Genomic DNA, 15,529 nt, shown 5'->3' with positions numbered 1-15,529 from the left:
AAAAGTTAATTACATTTTTGGGTTCGACATCGACATAACAATAACCCCTGCTATTTTTTTCATTTTTATTTTCAATGTACAGACAGCACTTTTCTACGATTTTATTATATGTATAGATATGCCCAGCCACCGCACCAACCGTGCAGTCTAATCTTACAACCTATCATTTTATCTTACAACGTGAACGTGATAATTAATATAACTCGCAAAACGAGCATTGTTTTACACTGCATAAAATCTGAATCAAACAAAAAATCCCTTATAATCATTGAACCAACGAAAGCACAAATAAAAATACAATACAAAAAAAAATCTAAATGTAAACAAAACCAAAATCCGCGAATGAACGACAGACCGAATGAGTGAGCGATTCACGCGCTTGACAAGAACGGAATGAATGGAATGGAATGGCTATGCGAACATGCGTGTAATAGTGGTTCTATTTTTAGAGGGGGGAACGTGGCGCCACTCTAGTGGCGCTCTGATTGAAATAGCTACTTGAAATGACAATTTGCAAAGCTTTGTCTCCTCTGGAATTTGATTGTTTCCAAAATTGTGTCGAGGTTCATTTAGTTTAGTGATTTTGAATAATGGGTTGATCGTATTTCAATAGTATTTGGTGATTATATTAACTGTCGGGTTATACAAAATACAATATTAATATATTTTCTGATGTAAAGGACACGTTTTAATGTAACTAACATGTTTTCAGTAAGTAGGCTGCAAAATAGTACTTTTAAATGTCACTGTTTTAAAAGGTAACTAAATGACACGACTTATTGTGATAAAATAAAACAAACACCAGAGGCGTTACGAGTGTGTTGCCAGCCTTTTGAGGGTTGTTGTGGAATCAGGAATTGGGAAGATAATTGAAAAAACAACTAGCAACTGCCCCAGTGGTGATACATTATCCATGTGTTATACATATAAACCCACTTCCTCTTGAATCACTTTATCTATGAAAAATAAACCGCAACAAAATCCGTTGCGTAGTTTTAAAGATTTAAACATACAAAGTGACATTGGTAGTAAATTGGTAGTGATAACCCAACAGGCTCAGGAGTTACAACTTCATTTAACAATTACATTGTACAAATCTAAACAAACAAAATAAAAAAAGACGATCAAAGCTTTCGTCCCCAATTCCAAGTACTTAACTCAACGCCAAACGTCCCCCCAGTTGAAAATGTCGCAACGAAATAATTGGAATTCTTAACAGTTTGACGATTCCTAAGCATTTAATTTTATTTATTTAGCAAACATTTCGACTCTAGTTAAGTTCGAGTTTTCGGGATTCCTGCTAAATAGTTGACCCTTTGGCGTAAGAAAATATTTTGTAAATGTTACTCGGTGGGGTGAATAGAATCAACAATTTATTTATTTGTTTCTTTGTCTAATTTTTAATGAGATTTTCTATGATTTTGGTGTTAAACCAATTTAAGGCCGCTGTACTCGCTTGAGTACAGTAAGTTTTTGTAACATAGGTTTTACCCAATTCCCCAACAACCCTTAAATTCCTAACCTCCAAAAGGCAGGCAATGTACTTGTAACGCCTCTAGTGTTTCGGGTGTCCATGGGCGGCGGCAATTGCTTATCACCAGGTGATCCGTCTGCTCGTTTACCGGCTTATACCATAAAAAAGACATGTAAGCAATTTAATGGGGACTTCTAAATGTTCATCCATTAGTCTAGCTATCATGAAGTTAACCAGATCAAATGAAAATGGCTTTAAAAGACCAAGTTAACAGTCACATTAGAGACCGAGCTCAAATGTCACTAAAATCCCGCCTTTCAATTCCCGCAGTATGTGCAAGAATGTGGGATAAAATGCCAAGTTCAACGTTTTACAAAATCGGGAAGACAGTTTCCAATAGTCTATACTATATAAGGTGTTCTAAAATTATCTGCCACGGCTTTAATGGGAGGTAGCGTTGTGTTTGAAGATTACCATCCAGTTTATTCGTGATCATGGCGCTTGCAACAGTGCCGAAATATCGAAAACTCATAGACATAAGTAAACTTGGTAAATATCCCGTCTCTAGTTCTAATGATAATTATTTTTGTGTTGGATAGTCCATTTATCTATGCCTTTTTTTAATGTAGGAAAATCATCCAATGACTTCTCCACCTTGGGCAAGGCGAGAGGGAGTCTCAGAGTCTAACTGACTAAAAACCACCCCGTTCCTACTCCTGCTTGTCGAGTCAGCTATAAAACATGACGCTACAATCAATAGGAGTCAACCAACGGTTAAAACCGCGTGGGAATACCTAGTATCATAAGTATAAAATGCCAAGTTTAACATTGTGCAGAGACGCGGACACAGTATTTCCGATAGTTGAACCATAAAATTATCGTTATATGGGACTATGGGTTCCATGTGATAGTAACTAAGGATTTAGGGGCAGTTTATGTGTCTCTTAAGTTTTGATAGCGTTGTCAGTTACTTTTTAGATACGGATTTCTATGTGGCTACTTTTTAAAGAATTCGAAGCAGATAGTTTGTTTAAAAAACATTGTAATTGTATTATAATTTTCGTTAGACGTATAAAATTCGGAAAACATCCAAACATCTAAACAAACAAACAAACTTTTTATATTTATAATGTTAGTGTGATTTTTTTTTTATTACATCAATCATAATACTTAAATTAAAGTGCTTAAGTTTTAAGAACCCATCTATAGTAACCTTTTTTAGTGTGTAAATCATCCAATGTCTTGTCCAGCCTTGGGTGAGGTGAAAGGGAGTGTCAGACTATTACTGACTAAAAACCACCCCGATCCTGCTCCTGCTTTTCGAGCTGGAGCCTCGGTAACCCGCTAGGCAGTCCGCAGCTCCGGATCAGATCTATAGTAACTTAGAGACATAATAATTTAAACATAACAACCTACCCATCAAATTAACCGCCAACAAAATTAAAACACCGTAACACACACGGCCATTAAAACGAAAACCCCTAACTTACTCCGAGAATCTTACAAAAGACACAATTCCCGTCACATTATAGTCCTTATTTCACTCGTAATAGGGTATTAAATGCCGTGAAATATGTACTCAGCTGAAACCGTAAGCATTTATGATACTGCCTATTATAATAAACGTTTTGCCTCTACTGTGTTACATCTCTAAGACATCCCGAATATCCCGAATTTCCCGTTTCGGGGTTTAATCCTTATTCCCATTTCGGTTTTGAAATTCTTTGCGGGTTTCCCAGTTTAAGATGAGAGATATGGGATTATAATGAGATTAAAATTATCTTTTAATATATTTTTTGTTTTGTTTCTTTTTTTGTGGTTAATTGTGGTGTGTTATATTGAAATATGGGTATTTTATTACCTAGTAACTTTCGGTTCGTTAGTCGAGTGGTTGTCAGTAAGTGGGCATTATTCTTGACTTCAATTCTGAAGTCGTTCAAAGTGTAATTGGGTTTTATTATAGTTTCTTTACGTGAGTGAGGTTACCGGAGGCTCAACTACCCCCTTCGCAATCTTCCTAATCCCCATTCCCCAACAACCCTTAAATTCCTAACCCCCAAAAGGCCGGCAACGTACTTGTAACACCTCTGGTGTTTCGGGTGTGCATGGACGGCGGCGATTGCTTACCATCAGGTGATCCGTCTGCTCGTTGACCGACTTATAAAATAAATAAAATAATCCCAATACTACATACAATATACACAATGGGTAGTGGTATACCCATATAAATAGCTACATTCCCTTCACATTTCATCTTCACACAATAACACCCACCTTTACCCAACCCTCTCCAATACACAGGTCAATGAACTCCAAACACCTTCAGCACAGAATTATCTCTAATTAATTCCATTGATAATATCTCATCACAATCTCGTAAGCAATTTCAGAGAAACGTGCTAATAAACGCACATATACAATGTTATTTTATTGCTAGTTGGGGTTAAGATTAGAGATATGATTGTAAGGAGAGGGTTAAGGGGTACTTATGATACGTGACTTGGTAATCTATAAGAAATTAACCATGTCTTATATTTATACTTAAGTAAAGGAGGTATGCCCATTTCCAGCAACCCCTTAGGAGTAATTAAAATCTAAGAGCGGTAAGATAAGTTACACTTAACTACATTTACCTTTTCATCAAACTAAAAGTGACACCTAATTGTACAGATTGGTGGTTATTGTATGTCCTAACTCTAAGCAATTCTTAGTTTAGAGGTGAACCACCTACGGACTGCCTTCAGACCACCATTTATCAGGCTATTGCCCGGCACGAAGCTGCGGACTACCTAGCGGGTTACCAGGGCTCCGGTTCAAAGAACAGGAGTAGGAACGGGGTGATTTTAGTCAGAAAGAATCTGACACTCCCTCTCGCCAAGGCTGAAAAAGTCATTGGATGATTTTCACCACTCAAAAAAAGCATTATATTCTATTCTATATGTATTCAAAGTCAAAGTCAAAGCATTTATTCCAATTAAACCATAATATACTTAGGTACTTTTGAAACGTCAACAAAGAAAGAAATAAGCAATAGTCTATCAGTCTGTCCGTCAGTGAAACTAGGTACTCGTTCCAAAGTGTAGCTTCGAATGGAGAAGAACGAGCAAGAAACTCCATTCGTTCTGCTGTCACTAAAGAGTTCAACTAATTCAACCTACCCTTTCGTTAAAGAAGTATTCCTACCCAGCTAACGAGGCAATCAAACTCAAATAAATATGCCAATTTCCTCCTTCTCAGCAAGACCTTATATACATTGACATAAGGTACATATTTACTATAAATAATTATGTACATACATTCCTGTATACCGTCACAATTTTCTTTCTTCAAAACAGAACTCTATGTACGTTGACATAAGTTATATATTTAAGTATATACATACATATATAAAAGTCTTGAGTGATCCACATGGCAGGTAATGATATAAGCAGGAAGTACGAAGACTGTGTAGTGATGTGTTCCCTGAATAGCGGCGAGACGTTTGATGTTCTACCGACTAGTGATGGGAAAGGGTTGCGGTAAAATTACGGACTATTTTTACTTTTGTAATCATGTTCTATTTTCTATTGTACCTTTTTCTTTTATGTTGGAAGTTGATTCGCAGTAAAAATAGCCTCGTATTTTAAAATTAGATCAACGTATTTTTTTTTCTTTTCTTATGCTTTGTACATCACATAACTCTTACCATTTCTTTTTATAACCTTTGTGACATTAAAACACATAGGATATTGTGTCTCTCTTTCTTTTTTTTTCTTTCTTTCTTAGCAAAATCATGATATCACAAACTCATGTCTTTTTTCTGTTTTTCGAAAATTTCTCAGTAGTAGCACAGTCTGGTATTGTGCTCAGTATATGGCAATAGGCTCACCGTCTATTACATGGGATATATAACATAAATGGTGAAAAGTGGATGTACATTGTACGGTACATAGCATTACGCGCCGTAATGTGCAGGCTCACCTCTTCGGGGATAAAAGGCGCGACGTTTCATCATCTTATTATCTCTTTCTTGTACTTATCATTCCTATAGATATATATTTTCTTAGTAATAAGAAATTGCATACATCTTCTACATTAAATACAAGAAATATTCTAGAGATAAAAGAACAATTTGCAGTGCAGTTTAAATTAAACAGAATATATATTAAATGTCTGTCCGTGTGTCCGTATATAAAACGCATACTAATGAAGCTATAATTTTTATGCTAATGTTAATGTGCACTTTAATAGTGCACTGTTTAAGTTGAAACTGTTATAGCATAACGTCATGCCTTTCAATCCCCGGGGAGGTAGGCAGAAGTGTACATAATTACAAAGAGAAGTCTTATCACCAATTATGTTTTCTTTTTTTGTTAATGTGGAATAATCATTCAAGGAGTTCTCCCGCTTCAGGGTGAGCGACAGGGAGTGTCAGACTCTTACTGACTAAAAACCACCCCGTTTCTACTTCTGCTCTTCGAACTGGAACCCCGGTAACCCCTAGGTAGTCCGCAGCTCCGGGTTCGGGCAGCAGCCCTAGTGGGCCCTATCTGTGGACATCTTGATGGCTCTTTGAGATGCGCTCTAGTTTGGTTCTGATCGGATGACGAGTTACTTTTGCCCGACATCCGCAGACCGTGTCACCAATTATGTTCTGAGTTCAGTATAAAAGGAGTTGAAGTTTTTGCTATACAACTGGCATAATTCAGACAACGTGCAATTACTGAAGATTTTTTACAAATTGAGAATCCCTTGTAACTTAATGTCCGATACGGAATTCAAATGCAACCTCTTGACCAGCAGCCACAATGAACTAACGAGGCAGTCGTGCATCTGAAACTATCATTACCAAGATATTATACGGTACAAGGAGAACAACAATTAACATAAAGTTTACTGCCTTTGTCCGTAGAAAAGAGTACTATTTAGTTTAGTTTTAAATATGAAATGAAAACTGGGTACATTTCAATTCAAATTTAAAACTTCACGCATTGAAAAACGTAGTTTATTATAATTTCAGGTATAATTCAGACAATATTTTAAATGTACACAAAACTAGCGTCTGCCAAAGGCTATGGCCGCGTTTTTGTTTGATAAAAAGTAGTTCCAAATTTCATCCCGATCTCTTCAGGCACGATTTATAACAATAACTACATAATTTGTTTACAAATCGAAACAGTGCTTACTAACCCAACTAAACAATTCAATTCATGTAAATACACAAACAAACATTCCCTCTTTTCAAAAAAAATACAAACTTAATTTACATTTACACTAAATAACAATTCTGTGTAAAAAAAAAAAATCCCGTAATTACGCGTTTAATCCCGGCGTGTCGCATCCCTAGCGCGACTGAAACATATCCCGGGGGAGGCGCCCTGAGGTCAACACTAATTTATTCATTGCTCATTTTGAACTAACTGTCACTGCTCCGCGCTGAAAAATTTGTAACTTCAGTATCTTAACATTCCTAGAGGATTTGAAAATTTATTGTACCTACGATGAAAGAATTTAGCTCTGAAATTTTCGTTGGAAATTATCGAATTTTCAGGAAATATTTGCTGTTTTAGAGATTCAATGTTTTGTTGTTTTAGCTTTTATAACACTAATTTCAGTATTGTAGGTGTAATTGGTTTAGTTTTATTGGTTAAACTCTATTAATGAAATTGGTTAATGAATTAATTTGATTATTTTGATCAGCAAAATTGCGATTTTAACAGATCAATAACTATTAATTTATGAAAATTCCGATTATACATAACAAACACTTTTATTACTTTTCACGATAAATTATGAGTTCTATGATTTTATTATAACTTTCGTGAGACATACTAAATTAATTATTATGTCATCGGCTTACTCACGTAACTGTTTGACGACGAACTCGACTAGTTTTAAGCCATGCTAGCACAGCAGTCGTGTCGGGTGTCGCGGAATGCTGCTCATGAATATGAGCCTTTAGATGGAACTCATAATAATTCAATTATGGGTTCCTTGCAGTAGAAGGTATTTTTTTTTTTACTGGGGCTCCGGCTTTAAAAACCAGGAGTAGGAACATCCCTCTTGTCTCGCCCAGGCAGGAAAAGTCATTAGATGATTTTCCCCCTTATAAAAAGACCAAAAATCAGATCGATCTGTCGCCAGGAAGAGGGAAAAATTCTTAAATTCTAATCAAACTAAACAAAACTGTTTAAAAATCTTTCTAGGTACCTACACTTTGCCCGACACGAGAATCGAACTCAAATCCACTATTTAAAAGAAACTCTATGTAACTTTAAATATATTCTAACTTACATCTACATCTATATTAGAACCGAAACTACCACATAACCATCCTGAAAAGGTCTTCAGAGTTCAGAGGTTTCGGTCGATTTCAGTGTGGATAACCGACATTAACATTTCGAGGCTTATACGTGAGCCTGAAACATGTACAGCCTTTATATAACCTTATAAGGCTGTAATAATCGTTGAGATTACAGATCTGAAAGCCTGATTACAGGTTTTAGGGCTAATCAGGAATGTTATATCACCGTTATTCGGTTCTGGGTGAGGTTTTGTACATGATTATATATAGTCATGTGGATTCATGCCTCGTTAGTCGAGTGTGTGAGTAAGTGTAATGGCAAAGTAAGAGGTCTCGGGTTCGATTCCCGTGTTGCGGAAAGTTTTATTGAGAGTTTTTGGATTTATGAAAAGTCTTTATACACGAACTAAGCTCTAAATATGGGATATAGGATTTATGACTCCTAAAAAAATATTGTTATTTTGAATAATATCGACTGCACGGTTTGTGCGGTGCCTGAGCAATTGGCCATGCAACGTGTAGCGGATTCGATTCCCGCACGGAGTAACTGTTTGTGTGATCCACAAATTGTTGTTTTGGGTGCCATGTGCATGTGAAATTGTAAGTTTAGAGTTTTTAAACGCACATTACACAGGAAAATTAAAGGGTGGAACAGTTTAAAAAATACGATTAAACAAAAGAAGTATAATAAGTATGTGTCATAAGTATAAGTATATGTGCACCTCTGTGTGAGAATAACCCGTAACTTATATTAAAAAAAAAACTTGTACAATACCAAAATTAAATTCAGAATCCAATTACACAAACAACTACCTAATAAATAGGTATTAATTACATCAAAAATGTTACACGTTGACTTCTCAAACACGATTGTTTTACAAAATTACAATTTATTAATAGGTATATTATAAATAAATTTTAATATATAACAAATCGTTTCCTCCTTTAATTACATAACTTTAAGGGTTAAAATCCTTTGCCATTGAACCATTGGACTGGTACTCGTAACTTTGTTTGAAACTCTTGTCTTTCTTATTAAATTTCAGTTTATTTTAATTATTCATCATCGTTACAGTTGTGTAACTTCTGAAGTCTTGAATTTTTAATGTGGTTATGTTTTTTGTAAGACGAATGTTAAGAAATGGAAACATGGGAGACAGGCGTGAAGTTATATATGTATGTAGTGTTGAGAAATTAGACCCTTAATACATTAACCGTCACGTCGGATACCGGTGACCGACGCTTAACGGAGGATTTGCCTTCAACAGTTTTCTTTCAGCAATTAATGCTTTAATTGCATTTTATCATTTGTGTTGCGAGTCCCTGCATTGTTCTCGTCACGGAACAGAAAACACTAGGTTCTCGCATATGATATATTATGTACAACTAGCTGTTGCCAGCAATTTCGTTCGCGTGTCGCAGGTTCAATTCCCGCACGAAATAACTCTTTGTGTGGTTCATCGATTGTTGTTCTGGGTCTGGGTGTCATGTGTATGTTAGTGAACGCACCTGGCAATGTTTAAAATGGATTTCGAATATCTAAACCCTAAATATTCCCTATAAATAAATTGAAACCGCTCTTTTACTAAGGTAGTGTGATAATAGAGCCTAATTAACTAACCTCTACCAGTGCCTTAGTTCATGAGCTTTATATACTAAAATCCGTCGACTACAACTAGATATACAACTATTGTGATAGGAGTGAGACTTCTAACCCGTTAAGACTGAGTTCTACATCTAATTTTATCGACAAAAGTCGGGGGTCGAAGGGGTCGAATCCCTTCCCCTAAAAATTATGGCTATTTTAATATTTTTTTTACTTTTTTGATATCAAAGGTTGTACGCGTCGTAGAAAAAAACGACAAACGGTATCTAATAACCTTGGCTAACTAATTCATTACTTTTTTCATATGTTTGATAATGTTTTGGTGAGAAAAAAAATCATTTGTGAACTATTTTTACCGAAAAAATCACTATTTTTCGATATTTTCAATTAGGGGTTCAACCCCCATATCATGTTTTTTGTCGATAAAATTAGATGTAGTACTCAGCCTTAACGGGTTAGAAGTCCCACCCCTATCACATTGTATAGACTATATGATAAAACCTAATGACCTAGGAATGTAATTTCAGTGAGATCTCAGCTCATAAGCTTGTATTACCTTTATTTATTACAAGCCTTTACGCTCTGTTTTATTTTATACTTACTGTTGCCTGCGACTTCGTCCGCATAGAATAATGACTTCTGAAAGAATTCTGGCAGAAAGCGGGTTGGTGGCCAAATGCAGAAAATGGGTGTTTGAATTTTTCCTAAAGTAAAAGTAGCCTGTTGTAGTTCTTAATAGCATAAGTTAGTCCTTAGGACATCAGTTACCTGTCAATGAAAGTCCTGTCAGAATCGTGTCAGCCATTTCAGAGATTAGCTAGAACAAACAGACAAACAATAATTGAAAAAAATATTTTTTGGTGTATGAATTTTCATATTATGCATATAGGAAAAATCGGTTAATTCAATATTAAACAAAAATTTTATTTATTAGTGTTCTTTGTTATATATTCACGTATAGAGTAATATTATGTTGTTTCTTGTTAAAAGTGTTTGTTACTATGTTTGTTGTATAATCATACTAAAATTAATATTATAGGAGTGTTGTTTTGCGTTAATTGACCAATGTTTGTCATATCATTAATAGGTGGTCGAAATCGATACATAATTATTTATATTAGCCTAAATAGTTTCCAGACGCGGAGGTAAGAGAGGCGGAGTTGTACGAGGGGTACAAGGCGGCAAAGGCCGCCCTTAAAGCGGAGATCTGGCGGGCTAAAGAGGAAGCTCGCCGGGAGATGCTGGAGACTCTGAACAGAGATCCATGGGGGCGCCCCTATCGGATGGTGCGCGATAAGCTCCGCACCTGGGCTCCCCGCTGACTCAGAGTCTCCGGCCCGAGATCGTGGAAGAGGTGGTCGGCGCCTTGTTCCCTCGACTATGGAGGGGCTTCACCCCTCCATCCATGACTCCGCCCCCTGCGGTGCCTAATGCGGGCTACAGTGACGACGACGACGACATCGTTCCGGAGGTGACCGAGGCAGAAATGAGAGCGGCGGTGCGCCGGATGGGCGCCAAGAACACCGCCCCAGGACCCGATGGCCTGCATGGCAAGGCGTGGGTCCTGGCCTCGGAGGCTCTCGGGCCTCGATTAATAGGTCTCTACAGCGCATGCTTGGAGAGGGGCCAGTTCCCGCTTCAGTGGAAGACGGGAAATCTGGTCCTCGTGAAGAAGCCGGGGCGCCCTGCGGACTCTCCGTCCGCGTACCGGCCCATTGTGCTGCTCGACGAGGTGGGAAAAGTCTTCGAAAGGATAATTTCGAACCGCCTCGTCGCGCACTTGTCTGGATTTGGGCCGGACCTCGCGGACGGCCAGTTCGGCTTCCGTAGAGGGCGCTCCACGGTGGACGCCATCATGCGCGTAAGAGACCTCACGACGGGGACTGCAGTGTCCAGGGGTAAGGTCGTAGTGGCGGTGTCTCTGGACATCGCCAACGCATTCAATTCCCTACCCTGGAGCTGCATTCTGGAGGCACTCCGGTACCACCGGGTGCCTACCTATCTCCGTCGTGTTATCGAGGCCTACCTGACGGATAGGTTCGTCAGGTACCCCGGTCACCAAGGTGAATGGAATCGGCGAGAGATGTCGCGCGGTGTTCCACAGGGTTCGGTTTTAGGGCCGCTCCTGTGGAACATCGGTTACGACTGGGTGCTGCGCACCGACCTCCCAAACGGCGTCAGTGTAGTCTGTTACGCCGACGACACACTGGTGCTGGCGCACGGGAGGTCGCACCAGGCGGCGGCCAATTTAATGGCGAGAGCGGTTGCGACAGTCGTTGCAAGGATCCGGCAATTGGGACTCGAGGTGGCGCTCCACAAATCCGAGGCCATGTGCTTTCATGGCCGCGGGAACGCGCCACCTCCGGATGGGTCCCAAATAACGGCAGGAGGGGTTACCGTCGGCGTCGAGACGACGATGAAGTACCTAGGACTCGTCCTCGACAGTCGATGGAACTTCGTGGAGCACTTCCGACGTTTGGCTCCTAAGTTGGAACGGACGGGGGCTGCGCTTAAGCGGCTCCTGCCCAACCTCGGGGGGCCAAATGCCTCCTGCCGGAGGTTGTACGCGGGGATCGTGCGGTCCATGGCCCTCTACGGCGCCCCTGTGTGGGCGCCGAACCTGATGCGGCGGCCAGCTCGGGCGCTGCTCACGTCCCAGAGGGTCATGGCCATCCGGGTGATCCGCGGATATCGCACGATCTCCGGAGAGGCGGCGAACCTCCTTGCCGGATTACCGCCGTGGGATTTGGAGGCGAAAGTGCTTGCGCGCGTCTTCTGTTTGCGCGCCGACGCGCGTCGCCGGGGCGAAACTCCACTGCCGCGCCAGATTAGTGCGTGGCGGGACGAGCTCCGGCGCGATCTCATGGCGGAATGGCAGCAACGACTGTCGCAACCGAGGGCTGGGCTCGCTGTCATTGCAGCGATAAGTCCCCTCTTTGAGGAGTGGCTTGAGAGACGCCACGGCGTCCTCACCTACCGCCTGACGCAGGTGCTTACCGGGCATGGAAGTTTCGGTAGGTTCCTGTTTCTGATTGGGCGGGAGGAAACGCCCGGGTGTCATCACTGCGAGGATCGTCCTGAGGACACAGTGGAACATACGGTGGCGCTGTGCCCTGCATGGGCTGAGCACCGCCGTGTCCTCAGGGATGTAGTCGGCGACGGCGACCTCTCGCGTCCGGCATTGGTACAAGCCATGGTGCGGAGCGAGGGGGACTGGGATGCCGTCTCCTCCTTCTGCGAAGCAGTCATGCTAGCTAAGGAGGAGGCGGGGCGCGTGAGAGAACGAACCTCCTCACGCCCCAGCCGTCGCGAGAGACACTCCGGGCGTCGGGGATCGCGTGACGATCTCCGGCCACCGTAAGTGCGGGCCTGCGGACGGCGAGCAAGGGTAGTTCGCCGCCCGACCAGAACCAGACCCGTGCGTGCGGCGCGTCGCGTTCCGCGCGCGCCTCAAAGAGCCATCAGACCACCACAGATGGGGCCCAATAGGGCTGATGCCTAATCCGGAGCTGCGGACAACCTAGCGGGTTTACCGGGGCTCCGGCTCGAAAGGCAGGAGAAGGAACGGGGTGGTTTTTAGTCAGTAAGAGTCTGACACCCCCTCTCGCCTCGCCCAAGGCGAGAAAAGTCATTGGATGATTTTCCCCCTCAAAAAAAAAAAAAAAAAAAAAAAGCCTAAATAGTTATACAATAATTGTTGGCTATTATGCAATAGTGTAATTATGCAATATTTAGACTTTGTTTTTAGGTAATAAGATTTATTTTGTAATCTGGTTTTTTACACCAAATAATATTATTTTTTACCATTAACCTACAAGCTTACGTTAGTCGCTTAGAAATAATACATTCTTTTATTTTAGTAAGGTACTTTAAATGCCAATAAGGCTGATAATTAAAAACCTCTTTCTACATAACATACAATTTAATGTCAAAAATAACCACTATATACCTGCTAAGATTCCAAAATTTTGTTACATTCCTTACAACCACAGAAAAAAAACAAAAACCAACTTTAAGCACGTTCTTTTAAAATTTAAATTCAAATGTCTGCTTGCAGTAGTAAAAGTTAATTCTGGATCCTGCGAACAGGATGAATGTTTAAATAATAATACAGGATGGTATTATTTCTGCACTCCGTCTACCAAATAAATTCACATTTCTCCCCGTGTACTCGTTCGTACTAGCTAAACGAAAGATTTCCGAATGCATTTTTCATTTAAAATTCAATTTACGCTTTTTAATATTGTGCTGGATAACGCTGTGGAGTATTATATTTTGCTTTATATATACATATATTTTTTGGATTTTATGAACTAAGAAAATGCTGTATATTTGTAGTATATACGACCTTCAAACCTTTAAGAAAAGAGCGTACTCCTTTTTTAAAGACCTGCTTATCAGTTACATCAGGTGACTAGTCTGCTTGTTTGCCCCCTTTTTGAGGGGGAAATATCATCCAATGATTTCTCCCGCCTTAGGTGAGGCGAGAGGGAGTGTCAGACTCTTACTAACTAAAAACCACCCCGTTCCTACTCCTGCTATTCGAGCCGGAGCCCCGGTAAACCCGCTAGGTAGTCCGTTTCCATAAAAAAAGTATACCACACTATTTACGTTGCCTTACGCGCCGAACGCGCTCTTGTTTCGATTACTTTAAACGACAAAGCAAACTTGTAAACAAGTACAGATATAATCAGAAAGATGCATTAAAGATTCGCAGCAATTGGCGTTTCATTGTCTCTACCTACCCCCATGAGAGACAGGCGTGAGGTTATGTATGTATGTAATCCCAGACCCCACATTCTATTAAAACTTCAAAACAAATAAGTTACCAATTTAAACTTTATTTTCAAAGTCAAAAATGCCACATTGGCATATCAGAAGATCACACGTCATGCCAATAAATCAAATCTGATAATCGCACATTCGTCTGGTTAGAAAATTCAATCTTTTTGAAAACTTTACGATGTGTCTGGTGTAATATATCGCGGCCATATTGAATTAATGAGTTGGTCTGTAAACACGTCTAGTCTGGCTGTGATATGTAAACCAGATTGGTAAATTCTTCTATACTTTTTAACCGATTTCAAAAATCGGAGGTTTTCGATATGACCTATAATATAATATGTATACTTATATTTGTGCACGATTATCTCACATTTGGTTGAACCGATTTTGATGCGGTTTTCAGGTAGAATATTACCCGAAAAAAGTTATTATTAGCCGTTGCCCAGCCACAACAACAACCGTGCAGTCAACCCCTTCAAGAATTAAATAGCATAACATTACAATGTGTCTGTTTTCGGCTTTTCGCATACAGTAGTAGCACGGAGTCTGGAATTGTGCCTAGTATATAGCAATAGACTCACCCCCTATTACATGGGACTTATAACACAAATGGTGAAAAGTGGGTGTACATTGTATAGCGGCATTACGTGCCGTAATGTGCACCTCTGCCTACCTCTTCGGAAATAAAAGGCGTGACGATATGAGTTATGTTGTGTTTAATACTCTATCTCCGTCATCTTATGCAAATATACTTTTGAATTTTATATATCAAGGGATGAATTGATCAACCCTTTATATGCTCAGAATAATCTCAAGGGCCTATGTGACCCTTTGTAAGTCAATCACAATATATGTTCGGATTATGTAGGGTTAAAATCTTTATCCTCAATTTCCTACATGATTCAACAAATTTTATATTTTGTATAAACACAATTTATTTGGTCGTTGGTCTCGAAAATAGTGACTTTTGTATATAAAGTCATATGTTACCTTCGAAGTTTCTGTTTTGGGGATATTATATTTATCGTTGTATTGTAACGACTTTTTATCTCCAAAGGTGTACATTACGGCACGTAATACCACTGTACAATGTACACCCACTTTTCATTATTTGTGTTATAATTCCCATGTAGTATAGGCTCACCTCTTGAGCCTATGGCCATATACTGGGCACAATTCTAGACTCAGTGCTACTGATAAATTTTCGAAAAACCGAAAATAGCCCAGCAATACTTTGCCGGCCCGGGAATCCAACCCGAGACCCCTTGCTAGACAGTCGCACTTGCGACCGCTCGACCAAAGAGGAAGTATATTTATAACCACGAATAATAAAATTTCGTTTAGTGCAATATTTTATTTTATAAATATTGTACTTACTTCT

General features: G+C 39.8%; 1 protein-coding gene across 1 annotated transcript in view; it reads left to right on the top strand.

Annotated features, from left to right (window-relative positions):
• LOC118277477 (neuropilin and tolloid-like protein 2) overlaps positions 1-15,529 on the top strand; it is a 223,068-nt gene that overhangs the window by 188,346 nt on the left and 19,193 nt on the right. The window lies entirely within an intron of this gene.

The sequence above is a fragment of the Spodoptera frugiperda genome, chromosome 10, assembly GCF_023101765.2.
Source record: "Spodoptera frugiperda isolate SF20-4 chromosome 10, AGI-APGP_CSIRO_Sfru_2.0, whole genome shotgun sequence".
Taxonomy (NCBI): Eukaryota; Metazoa; Arthropoda; class Insecta; order Lepidoptera; family Noctuidae; genus Spodoptera; species Spodoptera frugiperda.
Note: the sequence above shows the minus strand (reverse complement) of the source record. Positions and strands in the feature narration are given on the sequence as shown.